Below are 23,934 nucleotides of genomic sequence, written 5' to 3'. Positions count from 1 at the left end.
GGTAGGAGAAGGGAGGGGAGAGGGTTTGCGGGGCTGGAGGGAGGGTTGGGGTGGGGAGGGAGGGGAGCGGGAGGGAGAGGAGGGGGTTTAGGGGTGGGAGAAGGGAGGGAGAGGGTTTGCGGGGCTGGAGGGAGGGTTGGGGTGGGGAAGGAGGGGAGCGGGAGGGAGAGGAGGGGGTTTTGGGGGGCTGAAGGGAGGGTTGGAGTGGGAAAGGGTCGGGAAAGGGGGGAAGAAGAGAGAGGAGAGGGTTTGGCGGCGGGAGGGAGAGGAGGGAGTTTGGGAAGCGGGAAGGGGGGGTCGGCGCGGGAAAGGGTCGGGGAGGGGAATGAATTTGAGGGGTGGCTTTGGAAGCGGGATGGGGGGATCGGCGAGGGAAAGGGTCAGAGTGGGGAATGAATTTGGGGGGTGGGAGAGGGGGCAGCGTCGGGAAAGGTCGGGGAGGGCGCTGGGCGGGGGAGCGGGTCGGGGGTGCGGGGAAGGCAGCGGGGGGATCCTGGGGAGAAGGAGAAGGGGGTTGGGGGGCTTGGAGACCTGGATGGGGCCAAGAGGGTTTTGTGAGAGGGTTTGGGGAGCGGGTTTTGAAAGGAGCACGTTGGAGGGCTGTGGGGAGTGGGATCAGGGGGATCGGGACTTTTGCCAGTGGGTTTTGTGCAGTGGCTCTGGCAAACGGATTTCGGGGATGCACTTTTCCTAAGGGAGGGAGATTTGGGAGATGGCTCTGAGGGAATGGGGTTCGGGAGTGTTTTCAGGGGAACAGACTTGCGGATTTTGGGGAAGCAGGATTTCCCAAGCGGGTTTTGGGCTGCGCTTTTCCAGGGAGTGGATTTGGGGAGTGTCTGGGGGGAAACCTGTTTTGGAGGAGGTTTGCGCAGCGAGGAGGGGCAGTGCCAGTCCCGGGGCTGCGGGAAGAGCCAGCCCAGCCCTCTGGGGACCTGTGGGCTCAGTCTGTTGAACCTCCCCCTTCCCAAAGACCCCTCAGGTCTGTTTTCATTGGAGGTCCAACCATGGGGAGTTTTTCGGAGCCTCCCCGCGTGCCCAGGTGAGGTGACACCGGGAGCGGTGACACCGGGATGGTGGCAGCTGGTGTGACGCTGGGGCTGCTCTTGACCACCGAGGCACCCCTGAGACCCCTGCCCAGCCCTGGGGAGGCACCCGAGCACCCCAAGGACCAAAACGGCTTCCCAGAGGCACCAGAGTGCCTGGGAATTGCTGGGAATTCGTGTCCCCCTCAGCAGTTCTCAGGGACTGCCCAGCCCTGGTGCCGCTCCAGGGACCGAGTTTCCCATCGAAAGTTTGGAGGTTTGGGAGATAAATGGAAGGTGGCAGCAGTTCCTGACAGCCGGGATGGTGGTTTGGGAGCGTGTCCTGACACTCCAGCTCCCTGGAATGCCCAGGGATGGGCAGGACACTCCCGTGCTGGGCTGAGCGATGATTTGGGATATTTCCTGGACGAGGATGTGGATGCAGAGCTTTGCAGGCAGAGCTCGGAGCTGCTGCCCTGGTTAACCCTGCCCCCTCCCTGCCTGAGGGGAGATTCCATTATCCCAAACACACCCGGGAATGCGGGAGGGGGGCTGTGAGCAAACCCTGCCGTGGCACAGGGTGGCACCTCGGGCTGTCCAGGGTTGGTCCCCATGGGAATGAACCCTCAGGGAGGCCGAGGCCAGCACGGAGAAATGCTGTTTGATGGAGCTCTTGCAGGGAATTTCCTTTGGTGGCTGTTCCATGTGTGGATGTGGCACCTGGGGACACGGGTTGGTGGTGGCCGTGGCAGCACTGTGGGGAGGTTGGACTCGATGGGCTCAGAGGGCTTTTCCAACCTAAACCATTCCATGATTCTCTGATTCCATGAACAAAACCCATCCAGAGCCTGGATGTATCCCATTCCCATGTCCTGGTCTCGATGCAGCCCATCCCTTTGGACCCTTTGGGGGTGACAGTCCCCACTTGGTCCCCTCCCTGTGGAGCCCCGAGGCCGTGCTGGCCGTGCCTCTGCCTCATCCCATCGGACACTTTGGTGGGAACACTTTGTTTTTCCTGCTGGAAAAGAAGACAGTATCAATTCTAATTAACAATGGGAGTGCTGGCACTTATTCCAGCCAGAGGAAAACCTGGAAGAGATGTTGGAACTCCACATGATTCCCCTTTGAAGCATGTGGTCCCTCTGCCTCCCCGGCAGGAATGTGGGTCAAGGTCTGCCCTCACATCCCACTCCATCTCCCAGCTCCCTTAAATTATGTCAGGAAAATGATTCCCATCCCTCAATTACATCAGGAAGATGGATCCCATCCCTGAGTTGTGGCTGGGAAGCCCTGTGTGTGCTTTCAGCCCTGGGAAGCTGAGAGCAGGGAGAGCTGGATCCGGGTGCCCTCTCCTGCTCCGTGGATCACTTAGCAAGTTTTCCACAGACTGATCATTTGCAATTCCTAAACTGAAAGTGCTTTGGGAATGTTTTCTGACAGGTGAGTCTCATGGATCTCTGAGGCAGCAGCACTTAGACCCAACTGTGGGGGCTTTGCAGCCTCATGGGAGTGTGTCAAAAAAGTGCCAAAAATGTGCCAAAAACGTACCCAAAAGAGAAATTATGGATAACACGATCCCTTTAATATTTAGATTTCATCTTTATTAGTTTTCTGGGATAAGGATAGCCTCGGTCTGAGCATTCTCACCTGGGTTTTCCTCCCTCTCCACTGGAATTTCACGGCAGGATGGAGGCAGGGTGTGATTTAACCTCTTATCATCCCTGTCACTGCTTTGGATGGTTTTGTCCTCGTGACTTGCAAGCTGGAATTGGATTAGCATTGAAAAGCAAACTGTGTTTCATCCTTCCAGTGAGAAAAGTGGCTAAAAGCTCTGGGGACAGAGATTTGAGGCAGTGCAGTGTCCGTGGGGGCAGAGCCTGTCAAGGGAAGGGAGGGGATCACTCCTCTTCCCTCCGGGTTTGTGGATCATTGGAAGGCACCAAGAAATTTTAGATGATTTAAAGAATATTTTGTGGAGTTATGGGATGGAAAAGAGTGTTCTCATGTGCAGTGTTTTGACACGGAAAAACCATCTGGGAAAAGAAGGGGGGGAAGCCACAGCAGCACTTTGTGCAAAGGGAGAGATCTGGGGAACAATCCCCTGGAAGAGGCGACAAGGGCCTGACTTGGGGGTGGGGCTGGGGGGCAGTGGAGCCCTGTGATCCAGGTGGGATTGGGGTGGAATTGTGGGGCTGGGGGAGCAGTGGAGTCCTGTGATCCCAACAGGATTGGTGTGGAATTGTGGGGCTGGGGGGGCAGTCCTGTGCTCCCCATGGGATTGGGGTGGAATTGTGGGGCTGGGGGGCAGTGGAGCCCTGTGATCCAGGTGGGATTGGTGAGGAATTGTGGGACTGGGGGGGCAGTGGAGTCCTGTGTTCCCAATGGGATTGGTGTGGAATTGTGGGGCTGGGGGGCAGTAGATCCCAGTGCTCCAGGTGGGATTGGTGTGGAATTGCCCAGGGATGGCACCACAACCCCGTGTCCCTCACACCAGGAGCTGGGGAGCCGGAGCAGCTCTGACCATGCAGAGACTCCTTGGGCACCCCCAGGGTCAGGTTTGGGGGCAGCAGGGCTGTGTGTGGGATATGGGCACCCCAAACTCACCTGGGGGAAACCCTGGGGGTTGTGGGTCATTTGGGTCGGGAATGGGGATGAGGATGGGATGGGAATATGGTTGGGGATGGGGAGAGGAATGGGATGGGGTGGGGTTGAGATAGGAATGGGATGGGGATGGGGATAAGGATGGAATGGGGAAGGAATGAGGATGGGGATAGGAATGGGGGGGATGGGAATAGGGATGGGATGGGATGGGGATAGGTATGGAGATGGGGATGAGATGGGATGGGGGCAAGGATGGGATAGGGATGGAATGGGATGGGGACGGGGATCTGTGTTTCGGATCCATTGGATGGCAGCTTCCAGAACAGAGGTTAAAGCCATTTTTGGGAGTGAGGGGAGGTCAGGTCAAGCTCTGCCTGTGTCCCGAGGGGCTCCAGCAGGATCCAGCTCCCCAGGAGGTGCCTGCCCAACACCAGGACCAGCACTCGCCCTGCCCACCCCCACTGTACCCCGGGGACAGCAGTACCCGGGGAGGGGACCCCACAGCCGGCTCGGGCAGCCCTGCAGAGCCCCGTGGGGGACACACCGAGGGGGCACCCCTGTCCCTCCCTGTCCCACACATTCCTGCCCCCGCTCTGGGATCCTGTCCCGGCAATCCCGATCCCAGCTCCGGGCTCCTATCCCTCCCTGTCCCAAACATCCCTGTCCCGGCTGTGAGATTCTGTCCCTCCCTGTCCCACACATCCCTGTTCCAGCTGTGGGATCCTGTCATTCCCTGTCCCACCATCCCTGTCCCGGCTCTGGGATCCTGTCCCTCCCTGTCCCACCCATCCCGATCCCAGTTCTGGTATCCTGTCCGTCCCTGTCCCATACATCCCTGTCCCGGCTGTGGGCTCCTGTCCCGCCGTGTCCACCCCGTTCCAAGGGATGCGGAGCGGGGCCGGGATTGCCGGGCCAGCAGTGACACCTAGTGACATCTGGGAGGACACCGGACACCGGGACATCGGAACACGGGCAGGGCACGGGAAGGAGCACGGGAACACGGAGAGGGACTGCCATGGATACGGGCACGGGGACAGCCACGGCAGGACAGCTCCGTGCAGCCCCTGCTCCCACTGCTGCTCTTTTCCAAGGGCAGAAATCCCATTTCTAAGATCACAGGTTCTTCCAAGCCCCATCCAACCTGGCCTTGGACAATTCCAGGGATCCAGGGGCAGCCACAGTTTCTCTGGGCAACCTGTGCCAGGGCCTCCCCACCCTCCCAGCCAGGAATTCCTTCCCAATATCCCCTCTATCCCTGCCCTCTGGCACTGGGAAGCCATCACATTCCCAGCTTGGAGCACAACCCATCTCTCCAGGCACACAAGTGCCAGGCTCAGGATACACTGGATGGATGCTGGAGGTATCACATGCCTTGAAAACCTCTAGGACAGGGGGAAAGAGGGAATTTAACGTGGTTAATGGGATTTATGGGCAGACCTGCAGTGCTGGGAGGTGAGGGGGGGCTGCCCTGTCCCCACAAAACCCCCCTCCCAGCCCTGAGCTCTCCTCCCTCCCCCCCTGCCCCTCCCGTGCCTCGCTGGCTCTCACAGCTCCAATCACCACCAGGGGGGAAAAATCCGGGTTTAAAACGAAAATCAAACGGAATGTTTTTGGGATTGATTTAAACAAGGTGTAATTGGGTATTTAAGAGTATCTTGTGTTTGCTCTTGCTGAGAGCAGCAGCAGGGGGAGGGAAGGTGAGGGGATGGGCAGGTACTGCCTGCACCCCCCCCACTTCCCTATGGGAAATACCCTGGGAATCCCAGGGACTGGTAAAAACCCGGGAAACTCCCCAGGGAAATTTTAGAAACCTTGCAGCTTTGAGTTCTTTTCATATATTTTTTTTTCTACGTTTTCACTTTGGTTATAATCAGAATTTGTTCTATTTCGATCAGGGCAACAAAAACAAGGCTTGGGCTTATCAACCACTTCATGTCAGGACGTGAGAAATTGGGTATTTATAAAACATGTCAGTCAGGGGGGTGGAGGAAACTCTGGGAGCCATTCCGGGTGCGTTCCGCCGGTAATTAGCTATAAATACACCCTCATTTGGTGGCTGAGTAGAATAAATATTTATTTATTCTACTTAGACATGGAGGAATAGCTGTGTTCATCAGCTCCCCCGAGTCCCTCATCAGAGGAGCTTAATGAAGAGAACAGGCAGGTGTTTTGAGGAGCTTTTCCCTGTAATTCTGAGCCAGGATTGTGCCAGGATCCCTTTCATCCCGGGTTCCAGCTGGGAACCCCTGCTGTCAGCAGAGCTCACACCCCACCACAGGCTCCTCCAGGTTCAGGCTGTAAATATTCACAGCTTGGTTAGAAAAAGTGGAATAATCCAGAATGAAAGTGTGGAAAACAATCCCATGGACTGGTGGGATTTGTTCAGTTTGCAGGGGGAGCAGCCCTGGGGAGAAGGACTTGGGGTGCTGGGGGATGAGAGGCTGGAATGCCCTGGCCATGTGTGCCCACATCCCAAAATATCCCCCATGTCCTGGGGGGTTCACCTGGAGGAGAGAAGGCTCCAGGGAGAGCTGAGAGCCCCTTGCAGGGCCTAAAGGGGCTCCAGGAGAGCTGGAGAGGGACTGGGGACAAGGGGTGGAGGGACAGGACACAGGGAATGGCTTCCCACTGCCAGAGGGCAGGGATAGATGGGATATTGGGAAGGAATTCCTGGCTGGGAGGGTAGGGAGGCCCTGGCCCAGGTTGCCCAGAGAAGCTGTGGCTGCCCCTGGATCCCTGGAAGTGTCCAAGGCCAGGTTGGACGGGGCTTGGAGCAACCTGGGATATGGAAGATGTCCCTGGCTGTGGAACAAGATGAGCTTTAAGGTCCCTTCCAACACAACCCAGTCTGGATTCTATCAAACCAAGGTATAATTAACACCTGATATTGAATTAAATCATGTTTCCATTAGTTTTTTTGGGGAATGAACACTGAGGGAAGCACCATTTTAAGGAAAGCAGCCTCGGAGTCGCTCTGGGATCAGTCACATTCCCAAGTGCCATCTGTGAGCAGCTGGGAAGTCAATCTGCTGGTGATTCCCAAAACCACGTGGGACACACTCCACTGGCACGTAGGGATAAATCCAGAGGCTGTGTGGGAGAGCTCCCAGCTGCTGCAGATGTGCTGCACAAAATTTCCCTGCACAGCTCAAATGCACGGCGTGAAAATGCCCAAAAAATCCCTGGGAATGAAAACCTGGTTTGAAATCCCCGTTATCAGTTTGATCCCAAAAAATTCCTGTCCCACATCTCAGGCTGTGCAACCTGACAATGTATAATCAACATTTACTCATTGTTTTAAGCTTCCCAGATGCCTTGGATCGTGGGATAATGGGGAAAACTCTCATTTCCCCTCACAAAGTAGCAGCTGAGGGTGTTTTTTTTTTAAAAGGACAATTAAAAATCCCATTAATCTGCCAATGCCATCCAATCCTTTTCCTGTGCTGTGACAGTCAGTCACTTTTTAAATGGATAAGCAATGAGAGAGGGGGTTTATTTTAACAGGATGGAGTGATCCCCTGCTTTGGGAGTTGTGGATGGAATAAATGGAATGAGATTCCAGGGATCAGCCCTTCCCACCTTCTGGTCATCAGCTCCAGGTGTCTTGGGCTGGGAGAGAGCCCTGGGAAAGGAGGAACCAAGGTGTGCTTGGCTTAGATAAACCAGAGTTCTGAGCTGGGCCTGGAGGAGAGTTTGTCCTCTTGGAAGCACAACATGGGATGACAGGTAGGATACACCATTTTTTGGTTAATTGAGTTTGTGAGTGGAGGATCTTTGTGCTCTCAGGGGTTTTCCCTCCTGACCAGTTTGCAGGGCCTGGGCCTGGCTGGTTCCTGGGGAGGGAACTGGGATGGGAGGTGGGTGAGGAACCCAAGGAACTGCTGCTGATTCCCAGCTCCAGCAAAACCTCCTGGCTCTGGTTAGAACATTTTATTTGCAGCTCCGTGAGGGGTTTCTTTGAGCAGAGAAATCCCTAAATCCTGCAGGATCCCCTGGAGCTGCTGCTGCTGCTCAGGTCTGGGCTGGGTTTTCCCAGTGCCTCTGGTCCAGCCTTGCACCCTCTGAATTTATTTGCCATTTTTTGGTAACATGGGAAAAGCATTTTCTGGTGATTCCAGCAGGGAAATCAGGGCTTGCAGAACCCTCCTCCCCGTGTCACTGATGCAAAGAGTCTGACACTCTTTCCCAGCCTGTTCTCCACTCACATCTTGTGCTTTTTGAAGTGTTGCAGTGTGCAAATAATGTTTTGTGTGTGCTTGAGGTCCTGAGACGAAAAATAATTGGCTTTAACTTCATTTGAGTCGCTGTCATACAAACACCAAGTCAGCACTCCAGAAAAAGGGAGATTTCTGTACAGCTCAGCAAGAAAAAAAAGGCTGTTTCTGTGGGGGACATTTCATCTACATGCAATGAATTAAATATCAAAGTATGAAATTAAAACTCAGAGTAGTTTAAAATATTGCATGCAGGCTTTATGTGAAATAGAGGTTTATTTGCTTTAAAACTCATGGGTTTTTTTTTTAAGAACCACATGTGTAATTGTTTAATTTTTGATTCATGTCAGATCCAAAGAATGGTTTGGGTTGGGAGGGACCTTAAAGCTCATCCAGTCCCAGCTCCTGCCACGGGCAGGACACCTTCCCTGGAGCAGGGATGGGGATGATGCAGCTTCCAGGTGCTGGGAGCTTCCCAGATTTGCAGGACCAGCAGCTCCCAGGGGTTCCAATCCTGGGCTCACTCTGGAGGTGTCTCTGGCTCAGCTCAGGAGCTGTTGCCAAGGAAACACCTGAAATCAAGGGCAGTAACCAATTAAGTGTGTTAATTATGCTGGGAGGTGCCATGAGACCCAACCCAGCCTTGCTGAGCTCTGGGTGTGACATGGGGGAGATTCAGACAAACAAATAGTGGAACTTGGGAACTGAGGGAAAAATAATGCCTTAAATCCCAGGGAATTGGGAAATTCCTGCTGCTCTGGTGCAACAAAGATTCAACCAGGAAATATATTTGGGTAAATAATGTGTTATTGGGTTATTAACGTCCAAAAAAATAGGAAAGGAGAGAAGGAGTTGTTAAAACAAGCCTGACTTTGTTAAGAGGAGTGTTTTGGCCCCCACGTGCTGCTGGTGATGGGAAGAAAATCCACACCACCCTCTACCTGGCTTGACTGAAGAGCTGTCCTCGTCTTTCCAATGGGAACAGGGATTTTCCATGAGTTTAGAGGAAAAGCTCAGTGACTGTTGTGCTTCACCTCCATCGATTGTTCCACATGAAGTGCCTTTTGAAGGACTGGAAATGTACTTTCAGTTTGAAGAGAAAGCCCTTTGCTGGCAGTGCTGGGGGCTCAGGGAGCTGTGGTGGCTTCATGGATCAGTGGGAATGGCTGAGCCAGCCCTCACCTCTGTTGGATCAGGGCTCAAATTAAACCATCACCAGGAAAAGCAGCACAAGGGACAAACTGCTCAATTATCCCAGGAGCCAAATCGCAGCTTCCCCGTGCTTTGATGCAATTAATGAGTTGTTCTCGAGCCTTGATTGCAAAAGGAGAATTTTTAAGCAGGCTGGGAAAGCACTTTATACCCTCCCTGAGGCTGAGAGAGTAATAAAACCATTTCTCTGCCTGTTCAAATATCAAAAGGGAAAAATAAGCAATTTTTCTGGAGCCGGTTGTCGTTGGTTGTTCCCGCTTTGGAACACGGAGCTGCTCATGGATGGAGTTGTTGTGTGGTGTTTGCTCCAGGAGTAAAAACGGGCTTATCTCCTGCTGGGACTCTCCTCCAGCTGTCACTGGGAGCCAGGGATGCAGCATCCCACTGGGAAGCAATGGATACTGGTGTGGCAGCTCTTGGGAAAGCTGCTCCCAGCTGGAATCACGGGGCACTGCCCCGGGTCTGGGATGTGTCCCAAAGCCACATTTAACCACAGGGAAGGAGAGAAATGGGGGGAATGAGAGAGTGAGAGGTGTGGAGTGACTGGGGGGGGTGTGTGTGGAAAGCTTGGCTGCTCCCTTCAGCTTCCCTCCTGGAAAGGGATTTTCAGGGGGTGATGGTGGTGAGAGCTGGTGTGGGAGCTGCCCCGTGGCTCCAGCCAGCCCTGGGATGGATGGATGGATGGATTCCAGGGATCTCCTCCCACCACACACCTTCTCTTGGATAAGGTTTTCCTGCAGTGGAGCAGAAGAAAACCCCTGAGTGCCACATGAGCAGGGTCAGTAATGTCAGGGGTGGGATTCCCAGTGGGATTCCCTCAGGTCAGACTGGGACCAGCACTGGAGCTCTGGGGGCTTTGCCATGGAGATGGAATGAGCTCAAGTTGCACCAGGGGAGGTTTAGGCTGGATACTGGGGAGATTTATTCCCCAAAATGAGGGTTGTCCTACCCAGGGCATTGGTGGATCCCCATCCCTGGAGGGATTTAAAATCCCTGTGGATGTGGCACTTGGAGACATCCCAAGTGGTGGCCTTAGCAGTGCTGGGGGATGGTTGGACTCAATGGACTTGGGAGGCTTTTCCAGCCTAAACCACTCCATGATTCTGGAACACAGCAGTGAACAGAAAAATGAAACTCAAAAGGCAGAAGGAGGTGATTTCAATTTTTCCTTTCCACAAGATTCCCAGATCCAACTGACGGAGGGAGGAGACTGTGGGAATCTTGGGATGGGCACAGAGGAACAAGGGGACTGGGAGCTCCAAGTGCAAGGAATAGTTTTCCCTCCCATCAGGATGTTAATCCATGTCCTGACAGGCAGGGCTGTGCCCTGCTAATTAGCCAGGTTAATCCTCAGTGTCTAATTAAGGGCTAATTATGGAGATCCCAATCACTGCCCTGCTCTGCTCCCAGTTTATGGCCCAGGCCCTGCAGCTCCAGCAGGGATGTTTTGGGAATGCTCACCCCTGGACTTCCACCCCCCAGCTGTATTTGCAGGCTCAGAAACTGCCCCAGCTGTGCTTGGAACTTTGGGAGACAGGAGGGAAAAAGCAAAAGGAAGAGGAGGGAAAGGGGGAAAACCTTTTCCAGGGGCTGGACTTCATCTCCCCCCTCCAGATCTCAGCTGGTTTGTGCAGCTGCAGCCCAGCTGTGGCTTCACCCAAAGCACGGGGTGGGAGTTGAAAAATAGGTTTATCTTTTATCCTGGAGGTGCAAAATAAACGCATTTTCTGTTCTGGAGAGGGGATGTGTTGGGGACACGTGGGAATCTGGAGCCAGAGGAGCAGCTCTGGGGGTGACAGGCTTAAAAACAACTTCAAAATAACCCCTAAACCCCCAATACTTGTGGGAGTTTTCCCATTTATTCCAGAGGGAAAGAGGGATTGTGGCTATGCAGCAGGAGCTGTTCTGGGGGTTGGGCAAAATGAATTGGTATTTTTAGGTTCAGCAGGGGGGGATTCCTGGACAATTATGGAAAAAGACCCTCGGGAGGAGGGTGAGAGGTGCTGGAGGGGACTGTCCCAGCACCATGGAGAGCTCAGGGCTGGTTTGGGGACGGGAGGAGGTGACAGGAACGCCTTTGAGATCCTCCAGTGAGCATGGAAAGAGCTTTTCCATAGGGATGAGGATGTTTCTCTTCCTGGAACACTGGGATATCTGATGTTCCCTGCTCGGATCAGCAGCCTCAGCCCCACACAGGGATCACACTGTGCAGAAAGATTAAACCATAAAACATCTTTCTAAGGAATAATTTCCAAAGGAGATGTTTTCCACAACATTGATTTTTCTTCATTGTCTTCATACATTTAGAATTTATGTGGGAATGTTTTAAGCTCAAGAGCAACCAGCTCCCACAAAGAAATAAACTCACTGTCCAGAAAGAGCTACAAAAATCAAGAAAATGCTCAGCTAAGCAAAACATCAGACATGAGGGAATAAATGTTAAATATGGACACAGAAATGTGGGAGCTCAGCACAGGATTTGGGGGAAATAAACATAGACACAAAAATGTGGGAGCTCAGCATAGGATTTGGGGGCAATAAATGTTAAATATGGACACTAAAAATGTGGGATCTCAGCATAGGATTTTGAGGAAATAAATATGGACATAAAAATGTGGGAGCTCAGCACAGGATTTGAGGGAGATAAATATTAAACATGGACACAAAAATGTGGGAGCTCAGCATAGGATTTGGGGGAAATAAATATGAACACAAAAATGTGGGAGCTCGGCAAAGGATTTGGGGGAAATAAATATTAAATATGGACACAAAAATGTGGGAGCTCAGCAACGGATTTGGGGGAAATTATTATTAAGTATGAACACCAAAAATTGTGGGAGCTCAGCACAGGATTTGGGGAAATTGTTATTAAATATGGACATAAAAATCTGGAAGCTCAGCACAGGATTTGGGGGAAATAAATATCAAATATGGACACAAAGATGTGGGAGCTCAGCATAGGATTTGGGGGAGATAAATATGGACATAAAAATGTGGGAGCTCAGTGCAGGATTTGGGGGAGATAAATATTAACTATGGACAGCAAAAAATGTGGGAGCTCAACACAGGATTTGGAGGAAATAAATATGGACACAAAAATGTGGGAGCTCAGCACAGGATTTGCAGACACTCTGTGCTGGCAGATTTTAAAAATTAAATCAAGGAAGGCTTCATGTTGAAAAAATTGTTTAAAATTTAACCCAGGCACTTCTGTCAGGATGTGTGTCCTGGTGACTTTTAAAGAGAGTGACCTGCGGGTAAAAATATCCTTTGTCTTAAATTTTCAATGTGCAGGCCCCGAGGGATTCTAAAATTAGGGCAGAGACCTTGCCCCAAAAGCACCATTTCTGTAAAAATATGGGAAAATAAATATGCTTTTTGCACCTGCTTTACTGGACAGAGAAACAGGCACCAGGGTGAGGGGACCCACCTGAGAAAAATGGTTTAATTTTTTATAGTTAACAGTTAATTTTGAGCCAAATGAGAAGGAAAAATGGCCTCACAAGATCTTTGACCCCTGTGCTGCCTCAGCAGAGAAGGAAAAGCAGCACCAAACACAAGACTTTTATATTTTTTGGTTGTTCCTTTTTAAGGCCCTGGGAGAACAATGACATCCAAGTAGGTCTCATGAATAATTCACCCCTGACTTAATGCCTTTTTTGTGCGAGGGCCAATTATCCAAACAAACACTTGGCTTTCTGGAGGTCAGAAAATGGAAAAAGTGGTTCCTGGGACATGTTTAGATGTGCTTTCCTGTGGGTTCTGCTGCCAGGTACAACTTCAGGGGCTCTCTCTCAACCACTCTTTAAATGGGATTGCCTGAAAAATCTTCCTTTTCATTCTTCTCCTGTCATAGAGTTCTCAGATCAAATCTTGGCCAGGTTTACTGTGCCTCAATGAAAAAAATCTCCTTAATTTGTTTCCTTTTAGTTAATTCCTGCCAGAATTCGCATATCCCTTGAAAATACTGTGTTTTATAGTAAAGCTTTGAACAAGCAAGCTAAAGTTAGCAATCCTAATCATAAAAATAAGGTACTTTCAGTGCATTCTAAATGTAATTTTGTTAAAACCTCTCCTTGCTGGTGCACGTGGGTGGGTCAGAATCTGCAAAGGGTTGAGGGAAGTGGTGTTAACCAAGTCTTTTCTTTATTAAATTGTCTCATTGTCACTTGACTTTATAAAATCCCTCTTATGTGTGAAGTGAGATTGGAATAATCTCAAATTCCAGCAGTGGGTTCAGGGCAAGGTGTGTCTTGAAAGTTTTATGTGTTCAATATTCAGAGAACTCTGGGGCGAAGTGCTGGGATTTGAGGGATTCGTGCTTTCCCGGGCGAGAATTCCACGGATTCAAGTGGCTCTGACGTGGCAGAAGAGCCTCTGGAGCATCCTCTGAGGAACATGTGAGGGCTGGGAGCTGTTGGGTGTCCCTGTTGTTGTTTGGGCTGTCTGGGAGGAGGATGGATGGCCCCATTCCACTGCTCACAAATCACACCACGAGCCCTGGGCTCTGTAATTGCACTTCACGGCCTAATTTATGGGTCCTCTGCTCAGAACCAACCTTCAGGCTGAGAAAACAGAAATATTTAGCTAATGGATTTTTTTTTTCTGAGCCACTGCAAGAGATTTATTTGTGTTGTAACTTCTCCAAAGTGCCCGGGTTTGGAGCTGTGCCCCTTTGCCAGGAGAAGCACAGGGGTCTGAGCAGGTCCCTCTGCCCGAGCTTGGGATGGGAAAGGAGGGAGGAGTGTTGGTATTTGGGGTGTCTGAGGGAGCTGGGGGGGCTCAGCCTGGAGAAAAGGAGGCTCAGGGGGGACCTTCTGGCTCTGCAACCCCCTGACAGGAGGGGGGAGCCAGGGGGGGGTCGGGCTCTGCTGCCGAGGAACAAGGGACAGGAGGAGAGGGAATGGCCTCAGGCTGTGCCAGGGGAGGCTCAGGTTGGACATCAGGAGGAATTTCCTCCTGGAAAGGGTTGTCCAGACTTGACAAAGCTGCCCAGGTAGGTGGCGGAGTCCCCATCCTTGGAAATGTCCTCAAGTGCCACATCCACACATTTTTTGAACATGGTCAGTGGTGACCATGCTGCTGGTGCTGGTCGGGGGTTGGACTTGATGGTTTTAAAGGTCTTTTCCAGCCTTAACAACTCTGTAATTCTAACTGGAAAAGAAGGTGAGCAGTGTTTCTGCTGCTCTTTTCTTTCAGTGTTCTCTGGGAATGTGCCATAACAACTCCTATTGCTCAGGAGTGTCAGTGTTGGGTGGCACTGACCTCTCCTGTTCAAAATTCAAGGGTCTTTTCCCACCTCAGTGATTCTACAGTTCTATGATCTTTGGAATCCACCCATACATAAGAGTCTGGACAGCTCTGTTTTATCTTGACATGGCTGAGCTCACACAGGCTGATAAAACTTCAGCTGAATCCCAGGATCACTGAGGCTGGAAAAGCCCTCCCAGCCCATGGATCCCCGCTGTGCCCAATGCCCCCCTTGTCCCCCAGCCCAGAGCACTGAGTGCCACAGCCAGGCCTTCCTGGGACACCTCCAGGGATGGGCACTCCAAACCTCCCTGGGCAGCCCCTGCCAAGGCCTGACCACCCTTTCCAGGGAGAAATTCTTCCTCAAAAAAAATTTCTTCTTCTAGGCTGACTGGACAACTGTTAAAACGTGTTACAAATGAACATTTCCCAGCCAGAAGGATCCTTTGCATCCTTGTCTAGAGAACTTAATCTGGACTAAGAAGAAGCCTCCAAGATGTGCTGTGGCTTGTCACCTCCCACCCAGGTGTTCCACCATAGTTTCCAGAGGATTTTTGGGGAAAAAAAACCCCTAGAAATTCCATTCCAGCCCAAGTATGAGAGTCTTTAACTGCAAATGCCACCAGAAAAGCTCAGCATAATTCTCTCTCATCTTTATTTTTGTTGCCTTCTGCCTCCCTCAGTTCAGCCTCAGGTTTCCTGTCTGCATTGGGTGTTTGGGGGTTTCTCTGTCTCATCCTGTGATTTCTTCCTGTCTGAGTTTCTTTTCTAAAAGAACTCCAGGAGTTTTCCTTTCTGGCTCTGCCTGATAAGGGCTGTCCTTGGAAGATCAGGTGTGTTTTTTCCCTTTATTCATCTTTTCCCTTCCTCCCAGTATAATTTCTCTCCCCTGGCCACTTATCTCTCCCTCTGCACAGCACATTTGTCTTGTCTTCCCCTTCTGTTTTACTTCCCTTGCTCCCACTTTTCTCTCCAGTTCAGTTTGTCTCATCTCCATGAAAATATTTACTTCCCTCCAGCTGCACCCACCCCAGCTTTTATTCCTCTCTCAATTTACACCTCGTGGATGTTTCATGTTAAGCAAAAATTTACTGCTTTTGCTTAAAATTAGCTCTGCCTGGGTTTGTGAGGCATTTTGGGGCAGGACTGGTGTTCTCCACACCACACAGTCCATACATTAATATCAGGCCTGTTACTCTGATTCTCAGCTTTCATTCCTTTAGAGTTGAATCCCTCCCACCAGGATGTTTAGTTAATAGTTTAATTCATCATTAACTATCTAAGAAACCTCCTTGTACGAATTATTTTAATTAAATAGCCCCTTTTAATGTCTATTCCTCTTTTTTTTTTCTTTTATAACAGCAGATTATTGTTAATCCTGCTTTATGTGACATCAGTTCTCAGCTGTAGGCAGGGTTGGAACTGAATCCAAAGTCTGAAGAGACATGGAATGGACACTAAATTACGTCCTTATACCTTTGATATATTATTTGACTGTGAATTTTTAGACAAACTGGTGGGCAGGGGGTCCTGCAGTGCCTGAAAAGCACATGTCCATGTGAGACTGTTTTATGACCACTTGAATTCTTTGGTTTTTTTTTATTTAGTGTTGCATCTGTGAGGTAAGAAATGGCTATTTTCTGTTTTATAGATCAGGAATAAAGGAGAAGATTCACTATGGAAGCATCACACTTTAAGCTCAAATGATTAAAAAGTGTGAATCCCACCAGGAAAAATACCTTTGCCAACAGGAAAAGATATTTTCATTAATACTTTCGACGCATGGGGAATAAATTTCTTCACTACCTCAGTTGTAGCAGAGCTTGGACATAACAGGGAGCTCAGAACAGGCACAGAAATTGGTGTCCAAAATGTCATTTGTTTGGATGATGCTCCTGAAAGCACAGAATTGGAATTTAGTGGCTTCTCAGCCCTAACCAGGGCACTGCTGGAATGTGCTGGAGTCCAAGGGCTGGAATGTGTTGGAGTAAAAGTGCTTTAGACAAACACAACAGGCTGAACAGGGAGCCAGGACCACTCCACAGGGATGCAGGAGGCAGTTTGTAAGGGTTTGTGTTCTCCAGCCGTGCCCAGAGAGCACCAGGCAACATCCCAGAATCCTGGGATGGTTTGGGTTGGAAAGGAAATTAAGAATCATCCAGTACCACCCCTGCAATGGGCAGGGACACCTTCCACCAGCCCAGGTTGCTCCAAGTCCCATCCAACCTGGCCTTGGACACTTCCAGGGATCCAGGGGCAGCCACAGCTTCTCTGGGCAACTTAATTTGAAGGATTTTCCCTTCCAGCACTCCCACACTGCTGGTTCTGTTGGAAAGTCTGGAATCAGGACTCAAAGAGCTGGGCAGCTGATCCCAAATTCAACTGGCAAAGAGCTGCACTTGGAATCCTTTTATGGTGCAGGCTCAGGATTGATTTTCATGGAATCAAAGAGCAGCAGGTTGGAAGGGGGACCTCAAGGGCCATCAGGGCTGATTTTAACCCACAACAGAGCTCTGTCCTTGGAATTTAACTCATTTCTGCCTTTGTGCTCCTTCAGGATGAGGGAACCCACACACACACAGAGCTGGAGCAGCAGGAGGGGCTGAGGGAGCTGGGGGGGCTCAGCCTGGAGCAAAGAAGGCTCAGGGGGGACCTTCTGGCTCTGCAACCCCCTGACAGGAGGGGGGAGCTGGGGGGGGTCGGGCTCTGCTCCCAGGGAACAAGGGACAGGAGGAGAGGGAACAGCCTCAGGCTGTGCCAGGGGAGGCTCAGGTTGGACTTCAGGAGGAATTTCTCATGGAAAGGGTGGTCAGGCCTTGGCAGGGGCTGCCCAGGGAGGTTTGGAGTTCCCATCCCTGGAGGGATTTCAAAGCCCTGTGGACGTGGTACTTGGTGACAGGGGTTAGGGGTGGGGGATGGTTGGACTGGAGGATCTCCAAGGTCTTTTCCACTCTGAGTGATTCCATCAGTCTGGGATTTCTTTTGGTGGAGTCACAGACCTGAGCTGGGGCAGGAAGAAGTTAATGGCTGAGAGCAAGCTCTGGATCCTGCCATGCGTGAAATTCCGGCAGCAGCATCCAAGGAGGCAATTAAGCCACTTCCAGGTTTGGATGTTACTTGGAGACCGACTCCAACACAGCAGCTGCTCTCCCAAGGTGTGGGTGGCATCTTCCCACCACCAGAAAGCTTTCAATGAGCTGCCTGCTCTCACATGGATTCACAGAGTGCAAAATTAAACCAAATTAATGCGTTTTTTTAACGAGGGAAATTCTACAAGCAATAGAAGTGACATTTGGGTAATGCCTCGGGAAAACATTTGGGAAGAGTGCTTACAAAGGGAATGGAGTTTATCCTTTTATAGCACACTTCATTCCTTTCCCAGGAATATTTCTGTTGGTGTTGTAGGCACCGGGGCCAAACCCCTCTGCATTTGAAGGGAATGAATTGAGACACCAAATTTGCACCACAATGGGAAATAACTGCTCGTTTATTTGTACCTAAGAACATTTGTGGGTTGTTTTTGAGCCAAAAAGCTTGTTGGTTGCTATTATAGGCATAAAAACGTGCTCTCTCATTTCAAACACGGCAGCAGTTCCTGACAGGAGCAAAGCAAACCCCAGGAAAATGCTGTCCATGGAATATCTGCGTCCCTGAGAGGAGCGAGGTCACCCCTGGCTGTGAGCAGTGTGTCCCTAAAATGAAACATCTCCCCAGGCAGAGGAGCCATTAAGGCTGAATTAATGCCATAAATATCTAACAGCTACTTCAGGTGAATAATTCTGATTAAAACAGGGCTGCAGCTTCTGCTGGAATCGTGTTCCGTGAATGCCAGGCTGGAAATGAGGAACAGGGGGTTTGGCACAAGGTGCAGGGGGGATCCACTCCAGCTGATCTGGAATGTCATGGAAGCCCAGGCTGGTTTGGGTTGGAAGGGACCTTAAAGCTCATCCCATTCCACCCCCGCCACAGGCAGGGGTATCTTCCAAGCCCTGTCCAACCTGGGAAAGGTTCTTCCCCCAGAGGGTGCTGGGCACTGCCCAGGCTCCCCAGGGCAGTGGGCATGGCCCCAAGGCTGCCAGAGCTCCAGGAGGGTTTGGACAACGCTCTGAGGGACAGGGGGGGATTGTTGGGGTGTCTGGCAGGACCAGGGGTTGGATGGCTGATCCTGTGGGTCCCTCCCAGCTCAGGATATTCCATGAATCCATGACTAGCTCCAGCAGGTGTTGGTGCTGTGCCCCTGGAGGTCCCACAGGTGCCTGGCCCAGGGCAGGGGCTGCAGAGCCCAGGCAGGGTGGGAGGGCTGAGGTTTAACTTCCACCTCTGCCTCAGAGAACTCCCATTCCCGGGAGGCTGCTGGGAATGAGGCAGGAAGGGCCCTATTCCAGCCCTGGAGCTGGGCACAGTCATTAAGGATTAATTGGGGCAGGAGGCAGCTGGGTGGGGCTGGGTCCTGTCCCTGCCCCTGAGCAGGGTTTGATGCTCTCCCTTGGAACAGCCCTGGGAGCAGGGACTGGATCCATTACTGCTGGGATGGAATTCCCAGCCATTCCTGGCACATCCAGGGACAGGAGGAGCAGCCTTACCCTGCCCAAACCCAGCCCAAGGCTCTCCAGGGGAGGAGGGTTCCCACACCCTGCTGTCCCTGTCCCTGCCTTGCCATTCCTGACCCTGGGAATCACTTCCTAAACCATGGAGCTGTGCAGCCAACACTATCTACAACCACAGAATAGAGCTGTGGAATTGGTAAGCTTGGAAAAGACCTTTAAGATCATCAACTGTCAAAGCCTCAAACCAGGCTGAACCCCCACAAAGTGGGGCATTTATTTATTGCCACCTTTATTTTGTGAGCAGCAAGTGCATTCAGGGGCTCAGCTGGGTCACAAAGGGTGATCTTGATTTAAAAATTTGGGGGTTTTATAATTATTTTGTATATATTATATTTATATAATATTATCTTTATATAATATTTATATATAATGTATTAGTATATAATATTTATATATAATGTAATAGTTATATGTATAATATATAAGTATATTTATTATATAAATATATATTTATTATATAAATACATATTTATGATATAAATACATATATATAATAATTACAAATTATTTTAAATCATTTTATTTCTGAGTTCCAGATATGAAATTATCCACGTGAGATAAAAGCAAGAAATGCAACCCAGAGAACTCCTTTTACTTTCTCAAAGGAAGAAAAATGTCTTCAGTCACTACCAAGGGAGTCACTCAGACATTCCCAGGTTTGCCAACCTCCCTTTTTCCCGGGGGAATTATTTGTTTCAAGGCTGATGAGTTGTTTCAAGCATGACCTGCACGTCACCAGATCAAACTCCTGGCACTGTTTTGTGTTTTCTGTTTGAGACTCTCATTTCTTTTGGGTTTATTTTACTTTCAAGGGGTTTGTAAAGCACTATTTTTCCTCTCAGTTGAGGGCACAAAAAGCAGGAGTTCCTCCTCCAGGCCTCCGAGGTTTCCAAGAGGCTCAAACCCCAAAGGCAGTTTCCTGGTGTGAATTCCAGTCCCTTTTTTATTCCTAATAACAAATTTCTAAGTTCCAATATTCACAAAGCATTGTTTCTAGAGAAGATTTTGAAGTACAATTTGCCCTTCCTGGAGACAGAGACTGGGAGCACAGATTAAGGAGTTAAAAAAAACCACCCCAAACAATTGCCAGGATGATGCTGGCAGCAGAAATGTGAATTTTCAAACAGATCACTCGAAGGGGAAAGATGAATTGTGTTGACAAAGAAAATTGAGTTTTACTAAAACACTGTCTTCATTTATCATGGAAGTTTTGCTGTGAACAAGTGGAGGGAGGGATCAGATGTGATCAAAATTCTGCTGGGATTTGGCAGATCTTTATCTGGCACCCAATACCTCAGTGAGAACCACAAGAAAATATTAAAAATATGGAAATGGGATGCATTTTTATCATAGGATACTGAGAGAATCACAGAGGGGCTTGGGTTGGAAGGGACTCCTTAATAATTCTCAGTTAAGAACCCCACTGAGGACTCTGTGTCCATATATAGAGAAGCAAAAAGATTTCTGTATCACACAACCAGTTCACTCGACCTTTTAGGGTGATTTGTGTTCTAAAATCAACACTAACCCACTTTCTCTCCACTCTGAGAAGGTGGAAATATCACCTGGGGGGGGGGGGGGAAAAGTGCCTTAAAGTCCCCTTTCTGTCACAACTGAGTTTCCTCAGCTTTAACTGAGTTCAGGTGTTTTTATGCTGTTTTTAACAAGCAGCCAAAACAAAACCACTCCTGGCCTAAAATTATGGTAAGTTAGAGGTAATGAAAAATCTGGGCTTCAGACACTCCCCCACTGAATGAAATGGCTTCACTGAGAAGGGAGGAGAACTAATAAAGTCGTAATAAATGTCAGAAAGATGGGAGGCCTTTATTGGAAAAAACCTCAAGTACTGCTTTTAACAACTGGAGCTGTCAGGGATATAAATGATAATGGGCATTGAGGGAAAGGAAGTTATAAATCCTTCATTTCTGAGAGGAATTGGGATCAAACAGGAAGCAATGGGTTGATGACAAAATTGATTCTCTGGCAATGGCAAATGTCTGGAGAACAGTGTTTGGAACCCGGAGCTAAAAGGCTTTTCCCACATTTTCTTGTGTCACAAGTGCTTTGCATCAAAGGTGCCCTTGTCCTTTGGATCCTCCTCACCCTCAAACTGAGAGCAATCCTGAGATGCTGATTTTGCCATCACTGACTGGGGCTGGGCAGAGGTTTTGTGTCCTGAGGAACCCCCTCCAGCACAGGTTGGGTCACTGAGGAAATCCGGACCTTGGCGTGCTCCTCACCTGCTTCTCACTGCACCTAAAACACAATTCACTGAAATTTAGGATTTGGTTTTTCTCAGACTCAGTGTAAAGCCTTAGACTCAGTCCTATGCACGTTTTCCAGCTTCACTAACCTTGCTCATCTTTCTAAATCAAAGCAGATGATGCACCTAATTAAGAAGCAAAACATGGCCCAGCATTAGTGCCCTTATTTCACTGCCACCAGCTGAGAAATATATCCTGCTCTTTAATTAAGAAAGCAGAAGCAGAGGTAAATGATTCCACCAAGGCAGGACTAGCCAGGACCAGCCTGGGATTTGCCTTTTGAAACAAGGGAGGAGGACTCAGGACAAAGAGAAATGGAATCTCAAAGCCCAGGTGACGTTTGTCTGAGCAGAAACTCGAGTGTGAGGGACCTGAACTGCTGCCAATGCAGGTGATTTATCCCTTCCCACACCTCCTCCATCAGCTGAGAGCTCTGAGTGCCAAACCCTGCCCTAAAAACCTGCAGGATTCGTGTTGGAGGCGTAAAGGGAGCGCAGGGAACACAGGGGGGTTTCAAACTCCTCACATTCCAAAGGTTGTCCCATTTTCTTTCCAAACAGAACAGGTTGTGTCGTGTGGGAAGTCCCTGCTGGAGGCTGGGATTGCTTGAATGTTCCAAAGGACATTGGAGGGGGTTGATGAATGGTTACATTTGCTGTCCCTGCATTTGAAGAGGTAACACAGCCAGAGCAATAACAGTGAGCGAGTGGAATAGGCTGCTGTTCCCTGGGAAAGAAGGGATGGATCACTCTGGAAGGCAGCACCCACTGCTCAACTGTCAGCACGTTTTATTTCTGAGCTGGTGGGAAAGGGATCTGTATTTTGCCTAATTATTGATGTAAAACTCAGATGAAAACAAATCATCTCCTTCCTCCAGCTTTGTTTTCCTTTCTGCAGATCAGACCCAAGTCACAGGGTCTGTCCAGGGAAACAAACACACAGATATTTATTCTCCAGTAAAAACAGTTCCCTTCTGGCATGAAAAATTAGCTGGAAGGTCATGGTGGATATTCCAGTTTTATACTTCGTGTTTCCCCAGTTGTTCAGAACTACATTCCTGTAATAGAGGTTATTTCCTCTGTCCTGCCAAGACTTCTCTCTTTAAAATTGGCTTTATCCCTGTGCTAAAGGTGCTATTGGAAAGAAAAGAGTGGACACACTTGATGGAAAGACTGGCACTGATCTGGAGTGGATGTTTGGGAAACGGGCTAAGGAATAGAAAACCTATAGGATAATTCTGGAAAACAGGCTAGGGAATAGTAAAAATATAAAATCATTCTGGAGAACGAGCTAAGGAATAGTAAAATTATAAAATCATTTTGGAAAATGGGCTAAGAAATAGCAAAAATATAAAATCATTCTGGAAAACAGGCTAAGGAATAGCAAAACTATAGGATAATTCTGGAAAATGGGCTAAGAAATAGCAAAAATCTAGAATTCTAATGGAATGCTTTCCCAGCAGCCTGTGCTTCCAGCAAATTCTCCATGTGGTGTTCCCAGTGTGGGGGCTGCATCCCGACCATCCCACTGGACTCCTATTTCTAGCTCTTCCAGGAATGACTCTTCCCATCCCTTTCAGTCTGCTGGCACTTTGGGTTCCAGCAGCAGCTGGAGCTGTGACAGTCCCAGGATTATTGTGAATTTTGTCCCAGAACACCTCAGCCCCAGCAGGGAGCTGGGATGTGCTGCTGGATGCTCTCACTGGCTGCTCCTCCAGCCCAAACCGTGGAAAATCAGTTATATCAGACTTTTTGAGGACATCTGGGATTTCATGGGCTTCAGTCTGTCTCCTCTGGCCTCCACAGGCAGAGGAAAATTCCAGGTGGCTCCAGTTGCCCTCACAAAAAAGCCACTTCCCATCTCCACTCCTCCTCAGCTTTCCCTATTTTTGGCGGGTGTTTTTTTTTCCTACTAGAGCTTTTCTTTTTCCCTCCCAGAGCAAACAGGAATGCAGAACATCCCTTTGCTTCCATGAGTGGGATCCTGGTTATTGCATCCCAGAATCCTGCAATGCTTCGGGCTGGAAGGACCTTAAAGTTCATCTCATCCCACCCCCTGCAACGGGCAAGGACACTTTTCCCAAACCTTTCCATGAGTAAAACTGGAGGATTTTTAGGCTGCTCTTCCAAACAGGTGCCATTAGTGCTGAATTAATAATTCAGTCCCTGAATTTTGCTGTTCCTTTTTTATTTATCCCGTGGTGATAAATAGAAATTAATTCAATTATAATAGAATGTAATAGAAATAATGAAAGGTGCCAAACCCTGTGGATCATTTTTTCCCTCTGCTGTGATTTCCCACTTGGAGCAAACACCTTACTCTGAGTGTTAGGAGTGGAGAGGGAAAGGATCCTCTGCACTTGCACAGGGAACATCCATTTGTGCATCTCCACGTGCTTTACAGGAAGCAATTAATGCTCTCACAGCGCTGAGGGGCTGGAGATAAGAAAGCTGCAATGCAGAGGAATTGACTGGCTCATCCTCAGGGACACAGGGAATGCTGGATTCCCAGCCCTGCACTGCTTTGCTGGCTCTGAGTTGACCTCAGGAATCATTTAACCCTTTGCTGCACATCTCACAGAGACAGAGCAGTTAAAAAGCCCTGAGCAATTATCAGTGTGTTTTGGGGAGTGTAAGAGGCCCTCAAATCATGTGGTTAAATATTTTAGGTCACAGTGAAAAAATGTGTTTATTACTTATTTTATAAGGGGGGAAATGCTTATATGACTTATTTTTATAAGAGGAAAATGCTTATATTACTTATT

This window comes from Corapipo altera, unplaced genomic scaffold, assembly GCF_003945725.1.
Source record: "Corapipo altera isolate COAL_440 unplaced genomic scaffold, ASM394572v1 68, whole genome shotgun sequence".
Lineage (NCBI taxonomy): Eukaryota > Metazoa > Chordata > Aves > Passeriformes > Pipridae > Corapipo > Corapipo altera.
Note: the sequence above shows the minus strand (reverse complement) of the source record.